This window comes from Pongo abelii, chromosome 8 (genome assembly GCF_028885655.2).
Source record: "Pongo abelii isolate AG06213 chromosome 8, NHGRI_mPonAbe1-v2.0_pri, whole genome shotgun sequence".
Classification (NCBI taxonomy): domain Eukaryota; kingdom Metazoa; phylum Chordata; class Mammalia; order Primates; family Hominidae; genus Pongo; species Pongo abelii.
In genome coordinates, this window is record NC_071993.2 from 89,978,494 (window position 1) to 90,004,344 (window position 25,851).

The 25,851-nt window shown below is 36.8% G+C and overlaps 1 protein-coding gene across 19 annotated transcripts in view; it reads left to right on the top strand.

Moving 5' to 3' along the window:
* Window positions 1-25,851, top strand: part of PCDH15 (protocadherin related 15) — a 1,013,670-nt gene that overhangs the window by 381,075 nt on the left and 606,744 nt on the right. The window contains exon 1 of one of the 19 annotated variants that reach the window (XM_054522575.2): window positions 5,662-5,747. The exons of the other annotated variants lie outside the window; for them this stretch is intronic. The gene's annotated coding sequence lies outside the window, so the exon portion shown is untranslated. Of the gene's footprint in view, window positions 1-5,661; window positions 5,748-25,851 lie in introns of those variants that run through there. 19 annotated transcript variants of the gene reach the window in all.

Sequence of the window (25,851 nt, forward strand, 5' to 3'; positions counted from 1 at the left end):
GGTTACTGTAGCCTTGTAGTATAGTTTGAAGTCAGGTAGTGTGATGCCTCCAGCTTTGTTCTTTTGGCTTAGGATTGACTTGGTGATGCGGGCTCTTTTTTGGTTCCATATGAACTTTAAAGTAGTTTTTTCCAATTCTGTGAAGAAAGTCATTGGTAGCTTGATGGGGATGGCATTGAATCTGTAAATTACCTTGGGAAGGATGGCCATTTTCATGATATTGATTCTTCCTACCCATGAGCATGGAATGTTCTTCCATTTGTTTGTATCCTCTTTCATTTCCTTGAGCAGTGGTTTGTAGTTCTCCTTGAAGAGGTCTTTCACATCCCTTGTAAGTTGGATTCCTAGGTATTTTATTATCTTTGAAGCAATTGTGAATGGGAGTTCACTCATGATTTGGCTCTCTGTTTGTCTGTTATTGATTTATAAGAATGCTTGTGATTTTTGCACATTGATTTTGTATCCTGAGACTTTGCTGAAGTTGCTTATCAGCTTAAGGAGATTTTGGGCTGAGACAATGGGGTTTTCTAGATATACAGTCATGTCATCTGCAAACAGGGACAATTTGACTTCCTCTTTTCCTAATTGAATACCCTTGATTTCCTTCTCTTGCCTAATTGCTCTGGCCAGAACTTCCAACACTATGTTGAATAGAAGTGGTGAGAGAGGGCATCCCTGTCTTGTGCCAGTTTTCAAAGGGAATGCTTCCAGTTTTTGCCCATTCAGTATGATATTGGCTGTGGGTTTGTCATAAATAGCTCTTATTATTTTGAGATACGTCCCATCAATTCCTAATTTATTGAGATTTTTTAGCATGAAGGGTTGTTGAATTTTGTCAAAGGCCTTTTCTGCATCTATTGAGATAATCATGTGGTTTTTGTCTTTGCTTCTGTTTATATGCTGGATTACATTTATTGATTTGCGTATATTGAACCAGCCTTGCATCCCAGGGATGAAGCCCACTTGATCATGGTGGATAAGCTTTTTGATGTGCTGCTGGATTCTGTTTGCCAGTATTTTATTGAGGATTTTTGCATCAATGTTCATCAAGGATATTGGTCTAAAATTCTCTTTTTTGGTTGTGTGTCTGCCAGGCTTTGGTATCAGGATGATGCTGGCCTCATAAAATGAGTTAGGGAGGATTCCCTCTTTTTCTATTGATTGGAATAGTTTCAGAAGGAATGGTACCAGCTCCTCCTTGTACCTCTGGTAGAATTCGGCTGTGAACCCATCTGGTCCTGGACTTTTTTTGGTTGGTAAGCTATTGATTATTGCCACAATTTCAGCTCCTGTTATTGGTCTATTCAGAGATTCAACTTCTTCCTGGTTTAGTCTTGGGAGGGTGTATGTGTTGAGGAATTTATCCATTTCTTCTAGATTTTCTAGTTTATTTGCATAGAGGTGTTTGTAATATTCTCTGACGGTAGTTTGTATTTCTGTGGGATCAGTGGTGATATCCCCTTTATCATTTTTTATTGCATCTATTTGATTCTTCTCTCTTTTTTTCTTTATTAATCTTGCTAGCGGTCTATCAATTTTGTTGATCCTTTCAAAAAACCAATAATTTTTATTCCTTTGGGTATAAACTCAGTAATGAGATTGCAGGGTCGAATGGTACTTCTGTTCTTAGGTCCGTGAGGAATTGCCACACTCTCTTCCACAATAGTTGGACTAATTTCCACTCCCACCAGCAGTGTATAAGCATTGCTTTTTTCTGCAGCCTCGCTGGCATCTACTATTTTTTTAACTTTTTAAATTGTAACAATAGTCATTTTGACTGGTGTGAGATAGTATCTTATTGTGGTTTTGACTTGGATTTCTCTAATGATTAGGGTTGTTGAGACTTTTTTCTGTATGCTTGTTGCCCATATGTATGTTTTGTCTTGAAAAGTGTCTGTTCATGTCCTTCGCCCACTTTTTAATGGGGTTGTTTTTTCCTTAAAAATTTGTTTAAATTCTTTTTAGATGCTGGATATTAGACCTTTGTCAGATGCATAGTTTGTAAAAAAATTTCTCTCATTCTGTAGGTTTGTCTGTTCACTCTGTTGATGGTTTCTTTTGTTGTACAGAACCTCTTTAGATTAATTAGATCCCATTTGTCAAATTTTACTTTTGTTGCGATTGCTTTTGGCATCTTGGTATGCAATCTTTGCCTGTTCCTATATCCAGGGAAATGGGTTTTTATAGTTTTTGGTTTTACATTTAAGTCTTTAATGCATCTTGATTTCATTTTTATATATGGTATAAGGAAAGGGTCTAGTTTTAATCTTCTGCATATGGCTAGTCAGTTCTCCCAACACATTTACTAAATAGGGAGTCCTTTCCCCATTGGTTGTTTTTGTCAGCTTTGTCAAAGTTCAGATAGTTGTAGGCGTGTGACCTTATTTCTGGGATCTCTGTTCTATTCCGTTGGTCTATGTGCGTGTTTTTGTACCAGTACCATGCTGTTTTGGTTACTGTAGCCCTGTAGTATAGTTTGAAGTTGGGTAGTCAGATGCTTCCAGCTCTGTATTTTTTGCTTAGGAATGCCTTGGCTATTCAGACCCTTTTTTGGGTTCCATATGAATATTAAAATAGCCTTTTCTAGTTATGTGAAGAATGCCATTGGTAGTTTAATAGGAATAACATTGAATCTATAAATTACTTTGGATATTATAGGCATTTTAGCAAAAATAATACTTTCTATTCACTAGCATGGAATGTTTTCCATTTGTTTGTGTCATCTCTGATTTCTTTAAGCAGTGTTTTGTAGTTCTTTGGTGGAGATCTTTCACCTTCCTGTTTAATTATATTTCTAGGTTGTGTGTGTATGTGTGTGTGTGGCAATTATGAATGGGATTGCATTCCTGATTTGGATCCTTGACTGTTATTGGTGTCCAGTAGTGCTAGTGATTTTTGTACATTGATTTTGTATCTTGAGGCTTGCTGAAGTTGTTTATCAATTTACGGACCTTTTGGGCCTGGATTTTTAGGGTTTCTGAATATAGGTTCATGTCTTGTGCTAGCAGGGATAGTTTGACTTCCTCTCTTCCTATTTGGATGCCCCTTTTTCTTTCTCTTGCCTGAGTGCTCTGGCCAGAACTTCCAATACTATGTTGAATAGGAGTGGTGACAGGGTGTACCTTTGTCCTGTGCTGGTTTTCAAGGGAAATACTCCAGCTTTTGCCAATTCAATATAATGTTGGCTGTGAATTTTTCATATACGGCTCTTATCAATTCAAGGTCTGTTCCTTCAATACCTAGTTTTTTGAGAGTTTTTGACATGAAGGGGTGTTGAATTTTATCGAAAGCCTTTCCTGCATCTGTTGATGTAATCATGTGGTTGCTGCTTCACCTTGTACTTTTGGGTTGTGGACATGGCTTATTTCCTTAAGCCTTATGAACCAACATCTTCTAGATTCCAATTTTTCTTCTGTGGCTTCCTCACCTCTCTCAGCCTTCATAGCTTTGAAGAGAGCTAGGTCCTTGCTCTGGATTTTGTTTTGGCTTAAGAAAATGTTGTGTCTTGTTTGATCTTCTATTCAGATCACTCAAACTTTCTACTTATCACCAATAAGGTTTTTTGGCTTTCTTATCATTTGTGTATTCACTAGAATAGCACTTTTAGTTTCCCTTAAGAAGTTTTTCTTTGAATTCACAGCTTGGCTAACTGTTGGGTGCAAGATGGCTAGCGTTCAGCCTATCTTGGTTACAACATGCCTTCCTCATTAAGCTCAATAATTTCTAGTTTTTGATTTAAGGTGAGAGATGTGCAATTCTTTCACTTGAACCCTTAGCCATTGTAGGGTTATTAATTAGTCTAATTTTAATATTGTTGTGTCTCAAGGAGTACAGAGGCCTGAAGAGATGGAGAAAGATGGGAGAATGGCCAGTAGGTGGAGCAATCAGAACACACAAAACATTTCATGAATTAAGTTCAATGTAATGTGGGAATGGTTTGCGGCATCCCAAAATAATTATAATAGTAATTAATAGTAAAAACCACTGATTACAGATAATCATAACAGATATAACAATGAAAAAGTTTGAAATATTGCATGAATTACCAAACTCTGACAAACAGACATGACGTGAGCACATGGAAAAAATGGCTAATAAATTTGCTGAACACAGGATTGCCATAAACCTTCAAATTTTTTAAAAAATGCCATATTTATGGAGTTCAATAAAGTAACAAAGAAAGCAATAAAAGGAGTCATATATGTATTCAATATTTTATACATAAACGATCATGCTGTTTCTAAATAGCATATTTCTTCTTTGTTGTTAATATATATCTTTCATCCTTGCTTTATTTCAGTGGCTAGGAATTCCAAGTACCATGATGAATAGAAATTATAAGATTGTATAATCTTGCCTTCTTCTTTCCGTCAGCTTTAGTTTAGTTTAGTTCTGTTTTCTTTAATATAAATATTTTGCTTATCAGATTGTGGAAGTTACTTTCTATTCCTAATTTGCCTAACATTTTTTTTATCTTGAATACATGTTTACTTTTGATACATGAATTTTCTATGTTGTTTGTGTTTTTTTCCCCTCATTCTGCTAATAAGATTTTATTTATTTTATACATTAAACCAACCATGCATTCTTGGTAAAACCCACATGGTCATAATGCATTATTCGTTTTATAGATTGCTGGATTTGATTTATTTTTTAAATAAATTCATTAAGTATTTTGGTATCTGTGTTAATGAGGATATTCATGTGTACTTTTCATTCTTTATTTTTGTCAGTTTTGTTATCAGGGTTATGCTTACATCAAAAAACAAAATAGTATGTGTTTCCTACTATTTTTTGTAATAGTTTGTTTAAGATGTTTTCTTCTTTATATGCTGATAGAATTAAGCAGTAAAGTCATAAATTACTTGCATACACTTTGTAATTTGAATTGTATGTGTTTTAGAATTAATTCTTCAATTTCTTCAAAATTGCCGAAATTTTTATTGACATTACATGAGGAGACTTTAGAATCCTTCAGCTATTGAGTTTTACAATCCATTAATATATATACCTTTGTTTAGATTTATGTAATTTCTTTCATTCATGTTTCACTTAATTTTTTGCTTGTTTCCTTGTTCAGAGTCATTGAACATAATCTTTGGATATTTGCCGAGTATTTGGTGTTTCTTGATGCTATTAAGAACGAGTATCCGTTTTAGCATTTCAGTTTTTCTCTTTGCTCTTACAATAAGGAGTTATTTCTAATGAGGTTACCTCTACCAGCATTTATAGATTTACAATTATAACTGAAACATTGAAAATATACTTAACCCAAAATGTAATTTTTTTTTGAATCTACAACAACACCCTAAATTTGCTTGCCCTAAATCTCTCATTTTTTTTCCAAAAGTCATGTACAGTTTTTCTGTGTAGGTGATGTTGAAGTCATCAATATTCTGTAATGCTATGACAATAACAAAGAAAAGCTTTTATAGGAAGTGACCATTTATAGCTAAAGTTGTTTTTAGACAAAGCCAGGTTTTAGCATAGTGTAGAGGTGAAAGGAATCTACAAATGCCAGGCATTATCTCCGAAGAGCAAAGGCTTTTAAATATTTTCTTTCTGTTTTTCACAAATGTTACTAAAATATTTTTAATTTCTTAATTATGAATGGTTTCGAAAATACATGTCCTGCATTTAAAATTACCAAATACTTTTAAGTTCCAGATTTTCAACAATGACAGTTTCCTGTCTATAGCCATGTTCCCTTTACTACAAACTGGATGAACAATACCTATAAAAATCAAGTAAGGAATTCAATTTACTGTTTTTTATGTAAAACATAATCATTCTCTCTCTTTCTCTCTCTCTCCTCTCCCTCTGACCTTTTTCTCTTTTCCTCTATCTTTCATTGTTTAATTTTGGTGATATTTTGCTGGTAGATATCTGGAAGAAATCTGGACACAGTCTGCGTGTTTTCCTCTAGTCTTTGTCATGGAAATGATAGTTTGATAATGGGTTAATAATTTTTGATTAACTGTCACTGTGCAAGAATAACAAATTGTATCAGGCTCCTATTGTCTTTTCCAGGGCACTGAAAGAGTACATATTATTCAGAATATTAATTTCTTATGCATATTCATAGCCCAATACAAATATATATTGACTCAAAATTTAATTTAATAATTACAGATGACTTTTATAACCATCTTTTAAAATATATATGATATAGTATCATGATGGAAACATGCATTTTATAACTTTCAATTGATGGTAAGTTAGTAATGAAATAATTAGGGCTAGTATAGTGAAAAATAACAAAGATAGTAGAAGTGGCTTTATCCGTTTTTTTGGGGGAGGGGTAAAGAAATATTTCATCCACCTTCATGATTTTGATTTTAAACTACTTGTTGAAAAAGCCCCACATTTCTCATCAACTTAGTCCATTTTATGTTCAACTGGAGAATCACTGGCTTTTATTGGACATTACACATGTATTCCTTTCTCTAGATAATTTTGCTAATGCGCTAATCCAACAAATACTTTATCTCCTACTCTGAAATACATTAGACACAGAGGACTTGTAAGTTTGGCTAGAAATCTACTTCAATTTTTTTTCCGCATGGATTATCCTTTTGTAGGCATCCCAGCTGCCTTAGAATCTGGGTGTCGACAACCTTGCTCTCTCTCTGCCTTATTCATCTCTGTTTCTTCAACTTACTAAATACTGATTTTCATCTCCTCCAGGTTTGACCCTGGAAAAAGTATTAGAGGTAAAGAGAAAAGAAAGAGTGCATTGCTGTGCTCTCTAGGTCTGATTTTGGCAACTCCTGAGATTGTGAACCACGTAGGCAGATTCTTTGGAGACCTCCAAATTTGGATAGCTGTTTCTGGCAATTCCTGGGATGGCTGGAGAATTTGTCATCTGGTCACTTACTTTTGCTGTTCCCGCGGATGTGGCTGCACAGCCCAGCGTCTTACTGCTGAGGTCTCCTCATTCCTCATGGTGATTCTCTTGGGTTGGGCTTGAGATCATCTCCTTCTTGTCTACTCTCTTGCATGGCCCACATTTGCTGGTGGGAGATACTCACTTGAGACTCATCTCTAGTTGGAATACAGTTACTTCCTAACTGCAGACCGTTAATCTGAAAAGTTCTTCATTTAGGCTTTCACCCTTTAAAAGTGTCAAGTGAAAGTCAGACACCCGTCAACTAATTTCTCTAAATTCTCTAACTTCTGTAAATTTAATTCTTTTCAGAGAGGCCCCCCTGATGTTCTTGTCATCAAGCTTATGGAGAAATGCAAGAAGTCTGATGACTGTCGATAACTTACAATCATCACACTGTAATATTGCTTTCCTCCCAAATCCTCAGTCTCCAAGCTACCTGAGCCTCCCATCTTTAATCATTATATTATTTATATTATATTTAATCATATAAATGTTACACACTGAACTTCAGTCGCTTCTTTTCCATGTCCTACAAAAGTTGTCTGCAACTCTCTTCACTAAGAGTAGGTAGCATAGTTTTGGCTGAAACAGTTTCTTTTTAAATGTTCTGTTACATATATGTGATTATGTATTCAAAATGGTTTCTAAAAAGAAAATGTTTTTCTTCTAAGAGATAGTTGTTGAGAAAATCAGAAAGGAACACATATATACCAAATGGACATGACAGAATAATTTGCAGTATAAAATAAATCACTTTTAAGAAAGCCAGAGGCAGTTTACTGTGTCAGAACATACTGTTTGGCGTAAAATTCTATAGTTTAGAAAATATGTTTGAAGTAGGCCATTTACATTATTTGAACTTTAAGCTTTGTATACATACCACTAAAAATTGTCCGTTCATTTTAGCAGTGTCTAGTTTAATTCTATCTTATGCTTAGTTCATAAGACAACCTGGATACTTGGTTGTCTACAAGGCTATTGATTATTTCTAGGCTACCAGAAGATGTGGATTTTTTTTTTCTGATTTAAAACAACAAATAAGCAAATAATCCAGCAGCAAATAAAATAACCTAGCTTCTAATATCAGTTTTTTTGTGTGTTTCCAGGTTGCACAAGAATAAGATACTATGTTGGGGGGCATTTTTGAAGGGTTAAATTTCACTTATAAACTTTCCTTGGTCTAAAATTGAAGGTAAGATCATCTAAGTGGTCTTGACCTTTTCTAAAATTTTCCTACTGTGATAGATTTTATCATGGTTCATTTTGTAACCAAACTCTAATTTATTAGCTAGTATTTTTGGGACAATTTTCTTATACATAAAATTGCTAGAGATGGAAATTTTAGTCATTGTTTCTGAGCACCTTTGGTGGCAATTTTTGATCTATAAAATTCATTTGAGATTCAGAAGTGTGAACCTATTTTTTTCACAAATTTTGATTTAAGTAACATAACAACATTGTTAGGATAATATAGATCACTTAAAGGCTTATTTTCTTTCATAGTGTTTTTTTAATTAAGACTAATTTTTTTAAACAAGCAAGATTTTGAAATTTTAGGAATACATTAAAATTAATTTTTATTATTTTTTATGTAATAAATCTTAAAGACAGGCAAAAATAAAGCAAGTTACATGGAAGTAAGTCTAATAGTCATATAGTTACTTTAAAAACCTTACCATCTGATTTCTGCATGGGATAAGACTTAAAAATTATTTTGAGTAAGCAATGAATAAGATAATTGAAGTAATAACAAAAACTCATATTTGTGACCAACTGGGATAGTGAACCAAACTGATGTACTAAAATCTGTCTCAGCAATAGATCTTTGAACAGGTCACCATGAAACCTGCCCCTATTTTTTAAGAACTTATGGGAATTTGTACATTGACTTTGAAACAGAATATCTTAATTTTAAAAGGTCTAGAATCCTTGTAATAATGAATAAAACTTTTGTCTGGCAGAAGTGTCTTTTGGCTAATATGTAAGAATTTTTATTTTAAGAATATCAGCCTATCTAGTGTAGCTAGAAAAAACTCTATCACCACAAAAGTTGTTATTGTGATTATTTATACCTTTGCCATTTAGTGCCTGGTTTGGTGCACACAATGTTGTTGGAAACATATATTCATGTTTTATGTTTGTGATTATTTATCCATTTTTTAATATAAAATTAAGTTCCAATATGAATCCCATTGCCAGAATAGAACTTGACTAATTAAGGTTCTCTTGAAGAAAAATTACACCAGATAGAGTTAAACAGGTAAGACTTTATTCAAGGCTATTGCAATAGTGGATAGAAATTGAACTCAGTTCTTTTGAAACACAATGCAAGAAAATTTTAGTGGAAAAGCATTGGAGGAAGTGAAGGGAAGGTTGTTCCCTGAGTTTGGACCACATGCGTTTAATTGTTGCTTATGGAATTTAGGCTCCTATTTTCCATACAAACTGGGAAACCGGGAAAATATCTTTCTGGATAACAATATTTCAAAGGGATGTCTCCAAGGTTTCTGAGACAACCCTGGGTTATAAAACTAACAAGTGGCTGGGAGAATATTTATATCTCAAAGAGTCATAGGAAGAATTTACAATGGAAAATTTTCTAAAGTAAACGCTCTAAGAAAATCAAAGTCAGGACATGCAGTCAGGAAGAAAAGTGTTTAAAGTTTCGTCAAGATGAGAGAAATATTAAGGCCATCTTGCTTGGTTTGACTTTATTGCAATTCAGAAACAATGGTTGAGAAATTCATAGATCGACACAATATTGCAGAATAAAATTACTTTAAGGTATATAAGAAAAATATTGAGGGAAAATAAGATAGTACACAGTCCTCCCCCTTCAAATTTTGTTTGAACATTTTCCACTATCGGAATATTTGGAAAAAAAAATCAGAACAGAGGCTTATCATATCCATGCTTGAATTGTCAAATTCTCTGTTTTGAAATCATAGTTTGAACTCTGTTATTATGCCTAAGTATTTCCTGATGCTGCATTTTAGAAGGATATGTCTGTGTTTGACATGAAATATATTTCAAAATATGCTATTTTTCTACTTTATGTTATTGCATTAACTTCCAGAATTAAAAAGTGGCCCTTTTCCTTCATATATCATGTCAACTTCTAACAGAGAGACTGATTTTTAAGGATTATAATTAAAGTGTATCAAAAGAAGAGTGTTGGAAAGAGAATGAAATGTGAGTCCTCTGTCAATACAGTTGCTCTGTCAGCCAGAAAATACTAAATAGCTATTTGGAGGAGGAAAAATATTTTTTTCCTCAATTCTGATAAAGTATTAGTTGGAATGGACCCATGGACCAAAAGAGAGATTAACAAGAGAAAAGCCAGAGAAGTTTATTGACATGTGTATTTCATATATACATGGAAGACAGCAAGGGAATGAGTAGTTGCCAAGGAGGTGAGTTTGAATTTCAGCTTATATAACGCGTTGTTCAACAAAGAACAGTAAAGTTTTAGGGAAGTGACATGACAAAGGAAAAGGATTTTGAATTTCTAAAGACAGCAACTTGAGGCAAGGCAAAGAAAAGGCAGATAAAGGCTAAGTAAAGCTTGTTAACGTAGATTCCTCTGGTGCCATCTCCAGGCCCATAACAGTCTAAAGTTCTCTTCAGTGGATAACATTTGTTCTCCCTGGTTTAGAGGGGAAGGGGGATATTTTTTGTCTTTGTAAATGTATATCGTCCTTTTAGGTAAATAGAGGCAGAGAGCTTTTCTTCATCTGCTTCTTAATTGCCTTCAGCTCAACAATCCTTATGCCAAACCATCCTGTTTTGGGGTGGCATATTCTGATCTCCCATAGGTAAATTGGTTCAGCAAGAGCCTTTTCTTAAATTATTCCTCACTCCACTCCCTAGCACAGTTTCATATTATCTATCTACAATAATACGTTGAACATTTATACTCTAAAATGTACTAGATATATTTATGGGACTTAATAAGTCACATTCTCAGATACAGCATGATTAAATGCATTGAAAAATGTGGTACTCATGTATTACTACAAGATAGAAAAAACATTCTTATAAGGCAGTCAGTATATTGTGTATAACTACCTTTGTGTGTGTGGGTGTGTGTGTGTGTGTTGTGTGTGTGCATGTTTGTGTGTGTATAAACTCCTCACTTAATGTCATCAATAGGTTCTTGGAAACTGACTTTAATCAAAACGATGCATAACAAAATCCATTTTTTGCATATTATAATTATATCTAAATGAGTACGTTATTCAAGGACCTATTGTATGTCATTTCACTTAAGGTCATATTTTCCAAGAACTTAACAATATTTAGTGGGTTCTTAGTGTGGGGTGTGTGTGTGTATGCGTAATACATGCACACAGAGATAGACAGGAGTGATAGTCACTAAGTTGAAAGCAGCTTTTTTTAATTTTATTTTATTTACATGTATCTTCTAAGGAGTCTATATATAACACAACATATTCTAATGCTGTATAATAAGAATGTAAAAATGAATATAATTCATGTAATTTATGGCAAAAATATCTATCTCATCATCAGCCTTAAGAGTTTCTACACACGCTAAAATTAAGAAAAAATAATTATATATTTTCAATTTTCTTTGTAACATGGTCATATTTTCATTTTCTTTCTTCATCTCTCTTTCTTTCCTTCACCTTCTTTTTTCTTTCTTCTTTTCTTCCTTTCTTCATCTTTTCTTTTTCCCTTCTCTCCTTCCTTCACCCATCCTAAAGCATGCATTAAGCCATGTTTCAACAATGGAGTACTCTGTGATATGAGGTTTATAAAAGCATACTTTAGAATACTTCTGCCCATCAAAATTAGTCAACCTAGAAATGGAAATGATGTGTGCATTATTAGCTATAGGGATGTATATAATGAGAACCTTAAGAATTGTGCCGTTGTGTTATTTGTGTTTTTCCCTAAAAAGTGAATGAGCTCTTTATACTGAAAATATGAGGCAAGATAGATGAAGATTGGGCACTTGTTTGGATCAGGAATGGTGGATAGAATATTGTTCCAAGTTCTTGCGAAGATAAAATGCAGATTATATTTTTAAAATATCATGGAAACCTTTCAGTTTTACTTGAAAAGTTTGTGAATGGAAACTTTTTGTGATGTAAATAAAGCTTGAATAATGAGTTGATACATTTTCCTGTATCTCTTCCTCTTAACATTTGCCTCCCATTCCAATACTTGTGTTCTTTATTCCATTTAGTTCAGTTTTTATTGTTCACTGTTTTTCATGGAAACAATCATATTCTGAGTCTATCCCTCTGCAAATGATTTGGTAAGTGCTAAAAATGTAATGGTATCTCCTGTTGATAGATCTGTATTTTACCAAAAACCTTCTTCAGAAAGAAAACTTTGCCACCAAATGCAGTAGTTCAGATGATAAACATTTCAATCTCTGTAACAATTGGAGATATGATTGTGTTGCCCCATTGAACAACTGTATAAGCTGACTACCATTAGCTAGAAAGGTACTTGACTTCATACCGCCACTGTGTTTAGAACAGAGTTTGTTGACAGCTTGTATGTAGTAAGGCTGATTTTATTAATATGTAGATTTTTTAAGCATAGAGATTAAAACAGGCTTGCAGAGTCCTTGAATCTAAATTCAGATGGAAATTAGCCAAACATCTTAAATCATTAATTAAAATGTTATCAAAACTTTAAGATTTTAATCACATATCAATGATTAAAAGTTATGATGTACTTCCCTTAGCCATACTCTGGCTAGAGGAGCAGCTTTCTCATTTTGCAGCAATGCAAATTTTTTTTTTTTTTTGAGACTGAGTCTCACTCTGTTGCCCAGAGTGGAGTTCAGTGGCATAATCTCAGTTCACTACAACCTCCGCCTCCAGGGTTCAAGCGATTCTTCTGCCTCAGCTTCTCAAGTATCTGGGACTACAGGAACACACCACCATGCCCAGCTAAGTTTTGTATTTTTAGTAGAGACAGGGTTTCACTATGTTGGCCAGGCTGGTCTCAAACTCCTGACCTTAAGTGATCCTCCCACCTCAGCCTCCCAAAGTGCTGGGATTACAGGCATGAGCCAGCATGCCTGACCACAAATTTTTTTTTGGAGCAAAATATAGAATTACGTTAATGTTATAAATACTATCAATATGATCTAAGCACAGAAGTATAATCTTTCATCACACAATAGAAGCTAATAAATTAATACATTTCTTTTTTTTTTTTTTTTGAGACAGCCTCACTCTGTCACCCAGGCCAGGCTGGAGTGCAGTGGCACAATCTAGACTGACTGCAACATAGTCCTCCCGGGTTCAAGTGATTTTCCTGCCTCAGCCTCCCAAATAGCTGGGATCACAGGCGCCCACCACCACGCCCACCAATTTTTTTTGTATTTTAAGTACAGATGGGGTTTCGCCATGTTGACCCGGCTGACCTTGAACTCCTGGCCTCAGGAGATCCGCCTGCCTCAGCCTCTCAAAGTGTTGTGATTACAGGTGTAAGCCACCACGCCTGGCCAAATTAGTTTTTTGTTTGTTTTTTTTTAAATTAAACTGGCTTTAAAACGTGTATGCAATTCTTATAGTGGAAAGAGAGAGATTGAAACAAAGTACCTATATTATAGAGCAAATTATATAACTAAAAGTTGATTTTATACAGACACATAAAGGAAACTACAACTAAATAATGTCCAATACCATAATGTTATTATGCCTCACACTATATGGTACTTGCTTTCCTAAGCCAATCACTTAAGCTTTAACTCATAAATTTCCTCTCAATTTCTCCTGAATTTATATCCCATTGTTGATTGAGATTCTCTTGACAAGACCAATTCAGAAGACACTGCCTTGAGGAGGTAATGTGCAGATATGTCTGTTTGCCCTTTACATCCACTCTTCACCTGCTCAGAGATGCATGGATTACATCAGAAGGCTCCTGAGCCATCTGACATTCAGTTGGCTTCCACAAATGGGCAAAGAAAGGAAAAGATGAAGGGGAAGAGGCGAATAATAGCCAGGTATGTGTTGCGCAGGTTCTCTCCAAGCTGGCTGCCTTCTTTTCTAAACATGGCTCATGTTATATGACATTTTCCCATTAGTTTATGTTGTTTTTTTTTCCTGATGAAATTTTTCTTCTGTATTCCTTGTTTTGTCAGTGTATGACATTACCTCTTATAGTTTCCCTATACCCTACTCACACCTCTCTTAAGCTTTCCTTTACTAAAAGCACATCGGTTTATCCAAATTTGAGGGGGACATTTTCTTGCTGGTACACCAAGTATTATAGTAATTGGTGCTTGAGTTATCTCCAAGAAAAAAACAAAATCTCAGAATGAGATTCTTGGATTGGACTGTGCATATTAAGGATCCATGCATAAACTCCTTTTGTGGAGGCAGGAGATTCACATAACCTGTGCCTAATTTTTGCCAGGTGTGGCATCACAATTACTCAAATGACACCTGTGGTGGCATGGGATGAGTGCAGATGTAGAGTATTGGATGATCAAATGGCTGAAGCAATTAATCACTGTAGCAATAGTAGTAATTATTATTACATTTGGTTTCTCATGACAACCAAGTATATATTCTCTGTATATTGAGAATGTATATAGGGGAATTGTAAAACGAACAGGTATAAGATGCAATAAGAACACATGGAGAAACAGAAGATCATCAGGGCAGCTTTGAAGGAGCCCATCTTTTTATAATTATAAGTGTTGCAGAGATACAACATACTTGGAACTCTCGACCCTTTTAGTCCTCTTAACCTAAAGAAAAGGCACTGAAAATTGGCACTGGGGAAAAAAAGAGACATTGAGACATGAGATGGGAAAATGATAAGGGTGAAAACATTGAATCTCTCAGTTCCATGAACTTTCTGGCTAGTGAACATAGACCCTCTCATTTTCTCTAGTCCTCTTCTGCCTAATAGCCGTACACTAACTATATTTGGACAGTTTCCTCAAGAGCTAATGTCAATTCTTTTCATGACCCACTTCTACCATCTCTCATTGATTGTAGGGCCATAAGAAATGTTAGCTTTTAGCCAAGACAGGAATATAAGATCTTTTTCAAAACAAGATAGCCTATACTACAAAATAGGTATAGGTTGGCTGGGCGCGGTGGCTCACACCTGTAATCCCAGCACTTTGGGAGGCCGAGGCGGGCGGATCACGAGGTCAGGAGATCGAGATCATCCTGGCTAACAAGGTGAAACCCCTTCTCTACTAAAAAAAAAATACAATAAAATTAGCCAGGCGTGGTGGCGGGCACCTGTAGTCCCAGCTCCTCAGGAGGCTGCTGCAGAAGAATGGCGTCAACCCGGAAGGAGGAGCTTGCAGGGAGCCGAGATCACACCACTGCACTCCAGCCTGGGCGACAGAGAGAAATTCCGTCTCAAACAAAACAAAACAAAACGGTATAGGTCATTGTCACTATTGGCAAGGAGTTAGAAATCACGCACGGGAGTGAATTCTAAAGATGTGAGACAATGGACAACAAAATACAAAACTTGCTGAAGCTGAATCCTTTTTTTTTTTTTTTGAACAATAGTTTTTAATTTTCCACTGTACAAAATGGCTGCTTTATATCTTTTCTTCTTAAACTTACTACATGACACCATCCCACCTCCATCCCTCTTCAGCTGATGATCATGCCTCATTTTTATGGAGAAAATAAAAGAACTTGTTCATCTTTCTATAATCAACCCACCTATACACACATCTTCACCTGTGCCTGTATGTGAAGCTTTACCTCCTATGACTTAAACGAAGTGTTCTTTCTTTAAGGAAGCCAATCCTCCCCACAGTTTTTAGATCCCATCCCTATCAGGGCTTTGATCCTCTAATCATATATTCTCTCTCCTGCATCATCAATTTCTTCTTCTGTCCTGGATCATTACCATGAGCACATGAGCATGTTCTGGTATCTTCCATCTTCAAAAAATATGTGGTCAAACACCTCCCTTTCCCTTTGAATCCTTTCATAGCACTTCTTCAAATCATAATCTATACACATTGTGTCTATTTCCCCATCTCTGTTTCCCCAACTCATTCCAGTCAGACTTTCATCTCTACTATTTCACTGAGACTGCTCTAGTCAAAGATGTCAGTGATTTTCATATTGCCAAATCTGGTGGGCACACCTTTCTCCTTAAATGACTTGTTCTCTTAGCAGTATTTGGTCATGCCTTCCTTCTTGACTCACCATCTTCACTTGTTTCTGAGCCACAGGCTTTCATGGGTTTCTTCTATAACTCATTGCTCCTTCTTTTTTTTATTTTATTATTATTATACTTTAAGTTTTAGGGTACATGTGCACAATGTGCAGGTTTGTTACATATGTATACATGTGCCATGTTGGTGTGCTGCACCCACTAACTCGTCATGTAGCATTAGGTATATCTCCTAATGCTATCCCTCCTCTCTCCACCACCCCACAACAGTCCCCAGTGTGTGATGTTCCCCTTCCTATGTCCATGTGTTCTCATTGTTCAATTCCCACCTATGAGTGAGAACGTGCGGTGTTTGGTTTTTTGTCCTTGTGATAGTTTGCTGAAAATGATGGTTTACAGCTTCATCCATGTCCCTGCAAAGGACATGAACTCATCATTTGTTATGGTTGCATAGTATTCCATGGTGTATATATGCCACATTTTCTTAATCCAGTCTATCATTGTTGGACATTTGGCTTGGTTCCAAGTCTTTGCTATTGTGAATAGTGCCGCAACAAATATACATGTGCATGTGTCTTTATAGCAGCATGATTTATAATCCTTTGGGTATATACCCAGTAATGGGATGGCTGGGTCAAATGGTATTTCTAGTTCTAGATCCCTGAGGAATCGCCACACTGACTTCCACAAGGGTTGAACTAGCTTACAGTCCCACCAACAGTGTAAAAGTGTTCCTATTTCTCCACATCCTCTCTAACACCTGTTGTTTCCTGACTTTTTAATGATTGCCATTCTAACTGGTGTGAGATGGTATCCCATTGTGGTTTTGATGTGCATTTCTCTGATGGCCAGTGATGATGAGCATTTTTTCATGTGTCTTTTGGCTGCATAAATGTCTTCTTTTGAGAAGTGTCTGTTCATATTCTTCGCCCACTTTTTGATAGGGTTGTTTGGTTTTTTCTAGTAAATTTGTTTGAGTTCATTATAGATTCGGGATATTAGGCCTTTGTCAGATCAGTAGTTTGCAAAAATTTTCTCCCATTGTGTAGGTTGCCTGTTCACTCTGATGGTAGTTTCTTTTGCTGTGCAGAAGCTGTTTAGTTTAATTAGATCCCATTTGTCAATTTTGGCTTTTGTTGCCATTGCTTTTGGTGTTTTAGACATGAAGTCCTTGCCCATGCCTGTGTCCTGAATGGTATTGCCTAGGTTTTCTTCTAGGGTTTTTATGGTTTTAGGTCTAACATTTAAGTCTTTAATCCATCTTGAATTAATTTTTGTATAAGGTGTAAGGAAGGGATCCAGTTTCAGCTTTCTACATATGGCTAGCCAGTTTTCCCAGTAGCATTTATTAAATAGGGAATCCTTTCCCCATTGCTTGTTTTTGTCAGGTTTGTCAAAGATCAGATAGTTGTAGATATGCAGCATTATTTCTGAGGGCTCTGTTCTGTTCCATTGATCTATATCTCTGTTTTGGTACCAGTACCATGCTGTTTTGGTTACTGTAGCCTTGTAGTATAGTTTGAAGTCAGGTAGTGTGATGCCTCCAGCTTTGTTCTTTTGCCTTAGGATTGACTTGGCGATGCGGGCTCTTTTTTGGTTCCGTATGAACTTTAAAGTAGTTTTTTCCAATTCTGTGAAGAAAGTCATTGGTAACTTGATGGGGATGGCATTGAATCTATAAATTACCTTGGGCAGTATGGCCATTTTCGTGATATTGATTCTTCCTACCCAAGAGCATGGAATGTTCTTCCATTTGTTTGTATCCTCTTTTATTTCCTTGAGCGGTGGTTTGTAGTTCTCCTTGAAGAGGTCCTTCACATTCCTTGTAAGTTGGATTCCTAGGTATTTTATTCTCTTTGAAGCAATTGTGAATGGGAGTTCACTCATGATTTGGCTCTCTGTTTGTCTGTTATTGGTGTATAAGAATGCTTGTGATTTTTGCACATTGATTTTGTATCCTGAGACTTTGCTGAAGTTGCTTATCAGCTTGAGGAGATTTTGGGCTGAGACGATGGGGTTTTCTAGATATACAATCATGTCATCTGCAAACAGGGACAATTTGACTTCCTCTTTTCCTAATTGAATGCCCTTTATTTCCTTCTTCTGCCTGATTGCCCTGGCCAGAACTTCCAACACTGTGTTGAATAGGAGTGGTGAGAGAGGGCATCCCTGTCTTGTGCCAGTTTTCAAAGGGAATGCTTCCAGTTTTTGTCTATTCAGTATGATATTGGCTGTGGGTTTGTCATAGATAGCTCTTATTATTTTGAGATACGTCCCATAAATACCTAATTTATTGAGAGTTTTTAGCATGAAGGGTTGTTGAATTTTGTCAAAGGCCTTTTCTGCATCTATTGAGATAATCATGTGTTTTTTGTTTTTGGTTCTGTTTATATGCTGGATTACATTTATTGATACGCGTATGTCGGACCAGCCTTGCATCCCAGGGATGAAGCCCACTTGATCATGGTGGGTAAGCTTTTTGATGTGCTGCTGTATTCGGTTTGCCAGTATTTTATTGAAGATTTTTGCATCACTGTTCATCAGGGATATTGGTCTAAAATTCTCTTTTTTTGTTGTATCTCTGCCAGGCTTTGGTATCAGGATGATGCTGGCCTCATAAAATGAGTTAGGGAGGATTCTCTCTTTTTCTATTAGTTGGAATAGTTTCAGAAGGAATGGTACCAGCTCCTCCTTGTACCTCTGGTAGAATTCGGCTGTAAATCCATCTGGTCCTGGACTTTTTTTGTTTGGGAAGCTATTAATCATTGCCTCAATTTCAGAGCCTGTTATTGGTCTATTCAGAGAATCAACTTCTTCTTGGTTTACTCTTGGAAGGGTGTATGTGTCGAGGAATTTATCCATTTCTTCTAGATTTTCCAATTTATCTGCATAGAGGTGTTTATAGTATTCTCTGATGGTAGTTTGTATTTCTGTGGGATCGGTGGTTATATCCCTTTTGTCATTTTTTTATTACATCTATTTGATTCTTCTCTCTTTTCTTCTTCATTAGTCTTGCTATAGGTCTATCAATTTTGTTGATCTTTTCAAAAAAACCAGATCCTGGGTTCATTGATTTTTTGAAGGGATTTTTGTGTCTCTATCGCCTTCAGTTCTGCTCTGGTCTTGGTTATTTCTTGCCTTCTGCTAGCTTTTGAATGTGTTTGCTCTTGCTTCTCTAGTTCTTTTAATTTTGATGTTAGGGTGTCAGTTTTTGATCTTTCCTGCTTTCTCTTGTGGGCATTAAGTGCTATAAATTTCCCTCTACACACTGCTTTGAATGCATCCCAGAGATTCTGGTATGTTGTGTCTTTGTTCTCATTGGTTTCAAAGAACATCTTTATTTCTGCCTTCATTTCGTTATGTTCCCAGTAGTCATTCAGGAGCAGGTTGTTCAGTTTCCATGTAGTTGAGCGGTTTTGAGGGAGTTTCTTAATCCTGAGTTCTAGTTTGATTGCACTGTGGTCTGAGAGACAATTTGTTATAATTTCTGTTCTTTTACATTTGCTGAGGAGTGCTTTACTTCCAACTACGTGGTCAATTTTGGAATAGGTGTGGTGTGGTGCTGAAAAGAATGTATATTCTGTTGATTTGGGGTGGAGAGTTCTGTAAATGTCTATTAGGTCCACTTGGTGTAGAGCTGAGTTCAATTCCTGGGTATCCTTGTTAACTTTATGTCTCGTCGATCTGTCTGGTGTTAACAGTGGGGTGTTAAGGTCTCCCATTATTATTGTGTGGGAGTCTAAGTCTCTTCGTAGGTCTCTAAGGACTTGCTTTATGAATCTGGGTGCTCCTGTATTGGGTGCATGTATATTTAGGATAGTTAGCTCTTCTTGTTGAATTGATCCCTTTACCATTATGTAATGGCCTTCTTTGTCTCTTTTGATCTTTGTTAGTTTAAAGTCTGTTTTATCAGAGACTAGGATTGCAACCCCTGCCTTTTTTTGTTTTCCATTTGCTTGATAGATCTTCCTCCATCCCTTTATTTTGAGTCTATGTGTGTCTCTGCACGTGAGATGGGTTTCCTGAATACAGCACACTGATGGGTCTTTACTCTTTGTCCAATTTGCCAGTCTGTGTCTTTTAATTGGAGCATTTAGCCCATTTACATTTAAAGTTAATATTGTTATGTGTGAATTGGATCCTGTCATTATGATGTTAGCTGGGTATTTTGCTCATTAGTTGATGCAGTTTCTTCCTAGGCTTGATGGTCTTTACAATTTGGCATGTTTTTGCAGTGGCTGGTACCGGTTGTTCCTTTCCATGTTTAGTGCTTCCTTCAGGAGTTCTTTTAGGGCAGGCCTTGTGGTGACAAAATCTCTCAGCATTTGCTTGTCTGTAAAGGATTTTATTTCTCCTTCACTTATGAAGCTTAGTTTGGCTGGATATGAAATTCTGGGTTGAAAATTATTTTCTTTAAGAAAGTTGAATATTGGCCCACACTCTTTTCTGGCTTGTAGAGTTTCTGCCGAGAGATCAGCTGTTAGTCTATTGGTTTCCCTTTGTGGGTAACCCGACCTTTCTCTCTGGCTGCCCTTAACATTTTTTCCTTCATTTCAACTTTGGTGAATCTGACAAATATCTATCTTGGAGTTGCTCTCCTCAAGGAGTATCTTTGTGGCATTCTCTGTGTTTCCTGAATTTGAATGTTTTCCTGCCTTGCTAGATTGGGGAAGTTCTCCTGGATAATATCCTGTAGAGTGTTTTCCAACTTGGTTCCATTCTCCCCGTCACTTTCAGGTACACCAATCAGATGTAGATTTGGTCTTTACACATAGTCCCATATTTCTTGGAGGCTTTGTTCATTTATTTTTATTCTTTTTTCTCTAAACTTCTCTTCTCGCTTCATTTCATTCATTTCATCTTCCATTGCTGATACCCTTTCTTCCAGTTGATCTCATCGGCTACTGAGGCTTGTGCATTTGTCACGTAGTTCTCGTGCCATGGTTTTCAGCCCCATCAGGTCCTTTAAGGACTTCTCTGCATTGGTTATTCTAGTTAGCCATTCATCTAATTTTTTTTTCAAGGTTTTTAACTTCTTTGCCATTGGTTCGAACTTCCTCCTTTAGCTCGGAGTAGTTTGCTCTTCTGAAGCCTTCTTCTCTCAATTCATCAAAGTCATTCTCTGTCCAGCTTTGTTCCATTGCTGGTGAGGAGATGTGCTCCTTTGGAGGAGCAGACGTGCTCTGATTTTTAGAGTTTCTGGTTTTTCTGCTCTGTTTTTTCCCCATCTTTGTGGTTTTATCTACCTTTGGTCTTTGATGATGGTGACATACAGATGGATTTTTGGTGTGGATGTTCTTTCTGTTTGTTAGTTTTCCTTTTAACAGTCAGGACCCTCAGCTGCAGGTCTGTTGGAGTTTGCTGGAGGTCCACTCCAGACCCTGTTTGCCTGGGTATCAGCAGCAGTGGCTGCAGAACATCAGATATTGGTGAACCGCAAATGCTGCTGCCTGATAGTTCCTCTGGAAATTTTGCCTCAGAGGAGTACACGGCCCTGTGAGGTGTCAGTCTGCCCCTACTGGGGGGTGCCTCCCAGTTAGGCTACTCAGGGGTCAGGGACCCACTTGAGGAGGCAGTCTGCCCATTCTCAGATCTCAGATCTCCATCTGCGTGCTGGGAGAACCACTACTCTCTTCAAAGCTGTCGGACAGGGATGTTTAAGTCTGCAGAGGTTTCTGCTGCCTTTTGTTTGTCTGTGCCCTGCCCCAAGAGGTGGAGCCTACAGATCCAGGCAGGCCTCCTTGAGCTGTGGTGGGCTCCACCCAGTTGGAGCTTCCTGGCAGCTTTGTTTACCTACTCAAGCCTTGGCAATGGAGGGCGCCCCTACCCCAGCCTTGCTGCTGCCTTGCGGTTTGATCTCAGACTGCTGTGCTGGCAACGAGCAAGGCTCCGTGGGCGTAGGACCCTCCGAGCCAGGTGCGGGATATAATCCCCTGGTGTGCCCTTTGTTAAGCCCATTGGAAAAGCGCTGTGTTTGGTGGGAGTGACCCGATTTTCCAGGTGCCATCTGTCACCCCTTTCTTTGACTAGGAAAGGGAATTCCCTGACCCCTTGTGCTTCCCAGGTGAGGTGATGCCTCGCCCTGTGAAGCTGAATTCTTTTGCATGAATGCGTTGACCCTGAATTCAGGGTGTGATGTTTTGCCTACCACAATGAAAAGTGGTGTTAATAGTCTACTAGATTGGCTAACTGTAACCAAGTCTCAATAATAGCTTATAGTTAATGAAGTCAAAATGTTTGAAATTTTACAGCACATTGTAAAACAAGGTTCTCAAATTTCAACAAGGTTCAGAATGATATGGATGGCTGTTTTATTTTATTTTATTTTAAGGCAGAGTCTCACTCTGTCGCCTAGGCTGGAGTGCAATGGCGCAGTCTGCAACCTCCGCCTCCCAGGCTCCAGAGGTTTTCTTCCCTTAGCCTCCCAAGTAGCTGGGATTAAAGGTGCCCAACACCATGCCTGGGTTATATATATGTTTGTATTTTTAGTAAGATGGGATTTCACTGTGTTTGCCAGGCTGGTTTCGAACTCCTGACTTCAAGTGATCCACCCGCCTCGGCCTCCCAAAGTGCTGGTATTACAGACATGAGCCACCATGCCCAGCTTCATGGATGGCTATTTAAACACAGATTGCTGAATTGGGATCTCTGAGTTTCTAATGCAATAGTTTGGGATGGAGCCACAAATATGGATTTTAAACAAATTCTCATGTTAAGATGATACTTATGTCAGGGGACCCCACTTTAGAAACATTGTGATAAAGCCTACTTTCATAAAGTGAGACACATAGACAAGCAGCATGCAGTAGAAGGCTCTCCCCTCCTACCCTATATCTACTAAATCAGAAGTTATAATTCAAACAAGTGCTCTAGGTGATTCATGTGCACGTTAAAGTTAAGAAGCCCTACTTTAGAGGAGTTTAAAAGTTCAGAGTGATGGAAATGTGCAATGAATTTATCTTCATGTGTAATCTGATAAACCAGCCTTTATCTATACACTTCTAAGATAACCAGAGAACATGCACTTCAGCAAGATTTAACAAGTATATTGGTAAAGGGGCATCCTGCTTCCTTGAAGAGCCCTACAGTTTGTTTTTGTTTTTGTTTTTTTCTCTCTCTCTCTGTAGATTAGGGATGTCAGTGAGGGATGCTGTAACAGAATGGGCTTCCTGGTCTCAATAGGGATAAATAAATGACCCTGTGTGTAAAATGCTCATAGTGACCTAAATGGGATTAATATAGGGGCTCAACAAGACAGCATTACTAAGGCTAATCTGGTTACCTCTGTTGCTGATACTCATTGTGCCAGTAATAGAACCCAAATCTGAATCCCTAATATGGTGTCATTCCTCAGGGAACCAGCTCACTGACCAGTGGCATTAAACCCACTTTTATCATGGAGAAGGGTCCTTACATGGATAAATATTATTCAGTATGGATTTGTGTTATCCGTAGACCTTCTACCTGAAACAATATTCATATACTCAGAGAACGTCTTTCCAATGCTTTTGATCATTATCTGTGGACATACAACCTCATTTCCAACAAGGTGATTTAAGGTGAAGAATCATAGCAAAGAGCTCACACCACAGACTAATCCAATAATGTTACTACAATGCCTACCATTCAGAAGCAGCTAGCACAAGAAGTCGGTGGGATAGAATTCTTAATTCTCAGATAACGGCTAGTAGAAGATGAACTTCTATGAGGTTTGGTCATTCTCTTACAGTATGTGGCGTATGCTTTAAATTAGAAGTCACAAAGGCATGCCCTCTCCTGAATAGCTATGCAGGAGATGGCATGACATAACAGAGCCTGGGCAACTTGAAGTGAAGATGAAAGTGATCTCTCTTGCTATCTTACTTAATAATCTTCATAAATAATTTTGGCTTTCTTGTCTGTGACCTTCAGCTGGGTGACATTTGAGTTCTAGGACCAGAAGTTGAATGCTTTGACAACAAAACTCAGCCATTGTTCTGACTAATTGGAAGCTCAGATTGTCCTCTGGCCATTTTTGGACCCTTCATGCTGATGAACATTTGAACAGAGAAAAGACTTTCCATACTTGTGGGGGATAATTGGTCCTAATGCCTTGTAGCAAATACGATAAGGACAAGTGAAGCAAGAGGAACAGATGTAAACATATCTGAGTGTACAGTTCAGTGGTATTAAGTACATTCATATGGTTGTGCAACCATTACCACCATCCATTTCCAGAACTCTATTCATCTTGCAAAACTAAAACTCTATACCATTAATCAATAACTCCCCATTACACCCTCCCCAAGTCCTTGGTAACAACCTAATTATCAATGATTTTCACTACTTTAAGTACCCCATGTAAGTGTGTTACCAAAACACCAGGGATTTTGTCTAGGTCCTGCTGTTTGCCACATAAACTGAATCACTGAGACGATGAATATTGCCAAGGAAGAAGGCTTTAATCAGGTGATACAGCCGAGGAGATGGGAGCTGTCTCAAATTCATCTCCCTGACTGACAAAAACTAGGGGTTTATATAGCAGGGATGAAATGCAATAATGTGCAAGAAACAGGAATTACAGAGGGGCAAGGAAGCAAGCATAATGAATGAGGGATCCTGCATCTCATTTTCTGGATGTGGTGATATGGTGAGTTTTTTGATACTTTGAGAGGCCTGAAGATTATTTTGTAAATTTCAAACTTTCAGATCAGAAGAGTAAGCATCTATGTTTATTAAAAAATATATGGAAGCATTGGGTCAGTTTCAAGTATAATCATGCCATATTTGTTTTTTCATGAGTGGCTTATTTAACTTAGCATACCAGCCTCACTGTTGATCCATGTTGTAGCATGTGTCAGAATTTCATTCTTTTTCAAGGCTGAATAATATTCCTTTTGTGTATATACCACATTTTGTTTATTGATTTATCCATGGATGGATGCTTAATTTGCTTCCAAGTTTCAGCTATTGTGAATGATGCTGCCAGGAACATGGATATATAAGTACCTCTTCCAGATACTGCTTTCAAGTATTTTGAGTATATACTCAGAAGTAAAATGGCTGAATCACATGATAATACGTTTTTAATTTTTGAGGAAACATAATGTTTTCCATAATTTCCATATGATTTTATTTTAAACTTCCAATTTTTTAATAAAAATTGTATATATTTCTTTTGTAAAACATGATATTTTGATATGTGTATGCATTGTAGAATGGTTAAATCAAGCCAACTAACATATGTATTACCTCACTTATTTTATTGTACAGATAACACTTAAAATCTACTCTCTTAGCAATTTTCAAGTGTACAATATATTGTTATTAACTATAGTTACTAGGATGTAAAATTAATCTGTTGAACCTGCGTCTTTTGTGTAACTGAAATTTTGGGCTGCACCACCTTACCTTCCAACCAATTTCTCCAACACTACCAGGGTAATGTTTCAATTTCTCCACATCCTCGCCAACACTTGCTATTTTTTAGGTTTTTTGTCTAGTAGCCATCCTAATGAATGTGAGGTGGTTTATTATTGTAGTTTTCACTTTCATTTCCCCAATGATTAGTGATGTTCTCCATCTTTTTGTGTGTTTATTGATTGTTTGTATATCTTCTTTGAAAAAATAGCGATTCAAGTTCTTTACACACTTTTCAAACAGATCATTTGTTTTCTTGTTGGATTTCAGAAGTTCTTTATATATTCTGCATAACAATGCCTGTTTATAGTGGGAAAAAGTTATGTTGAAAAAGTAGAAAATCACTTTCAGGTGGTTCTCTGATTAATATTTGAATAATATTATGTATAAATAATAAAACATATTGAAGTATCTGA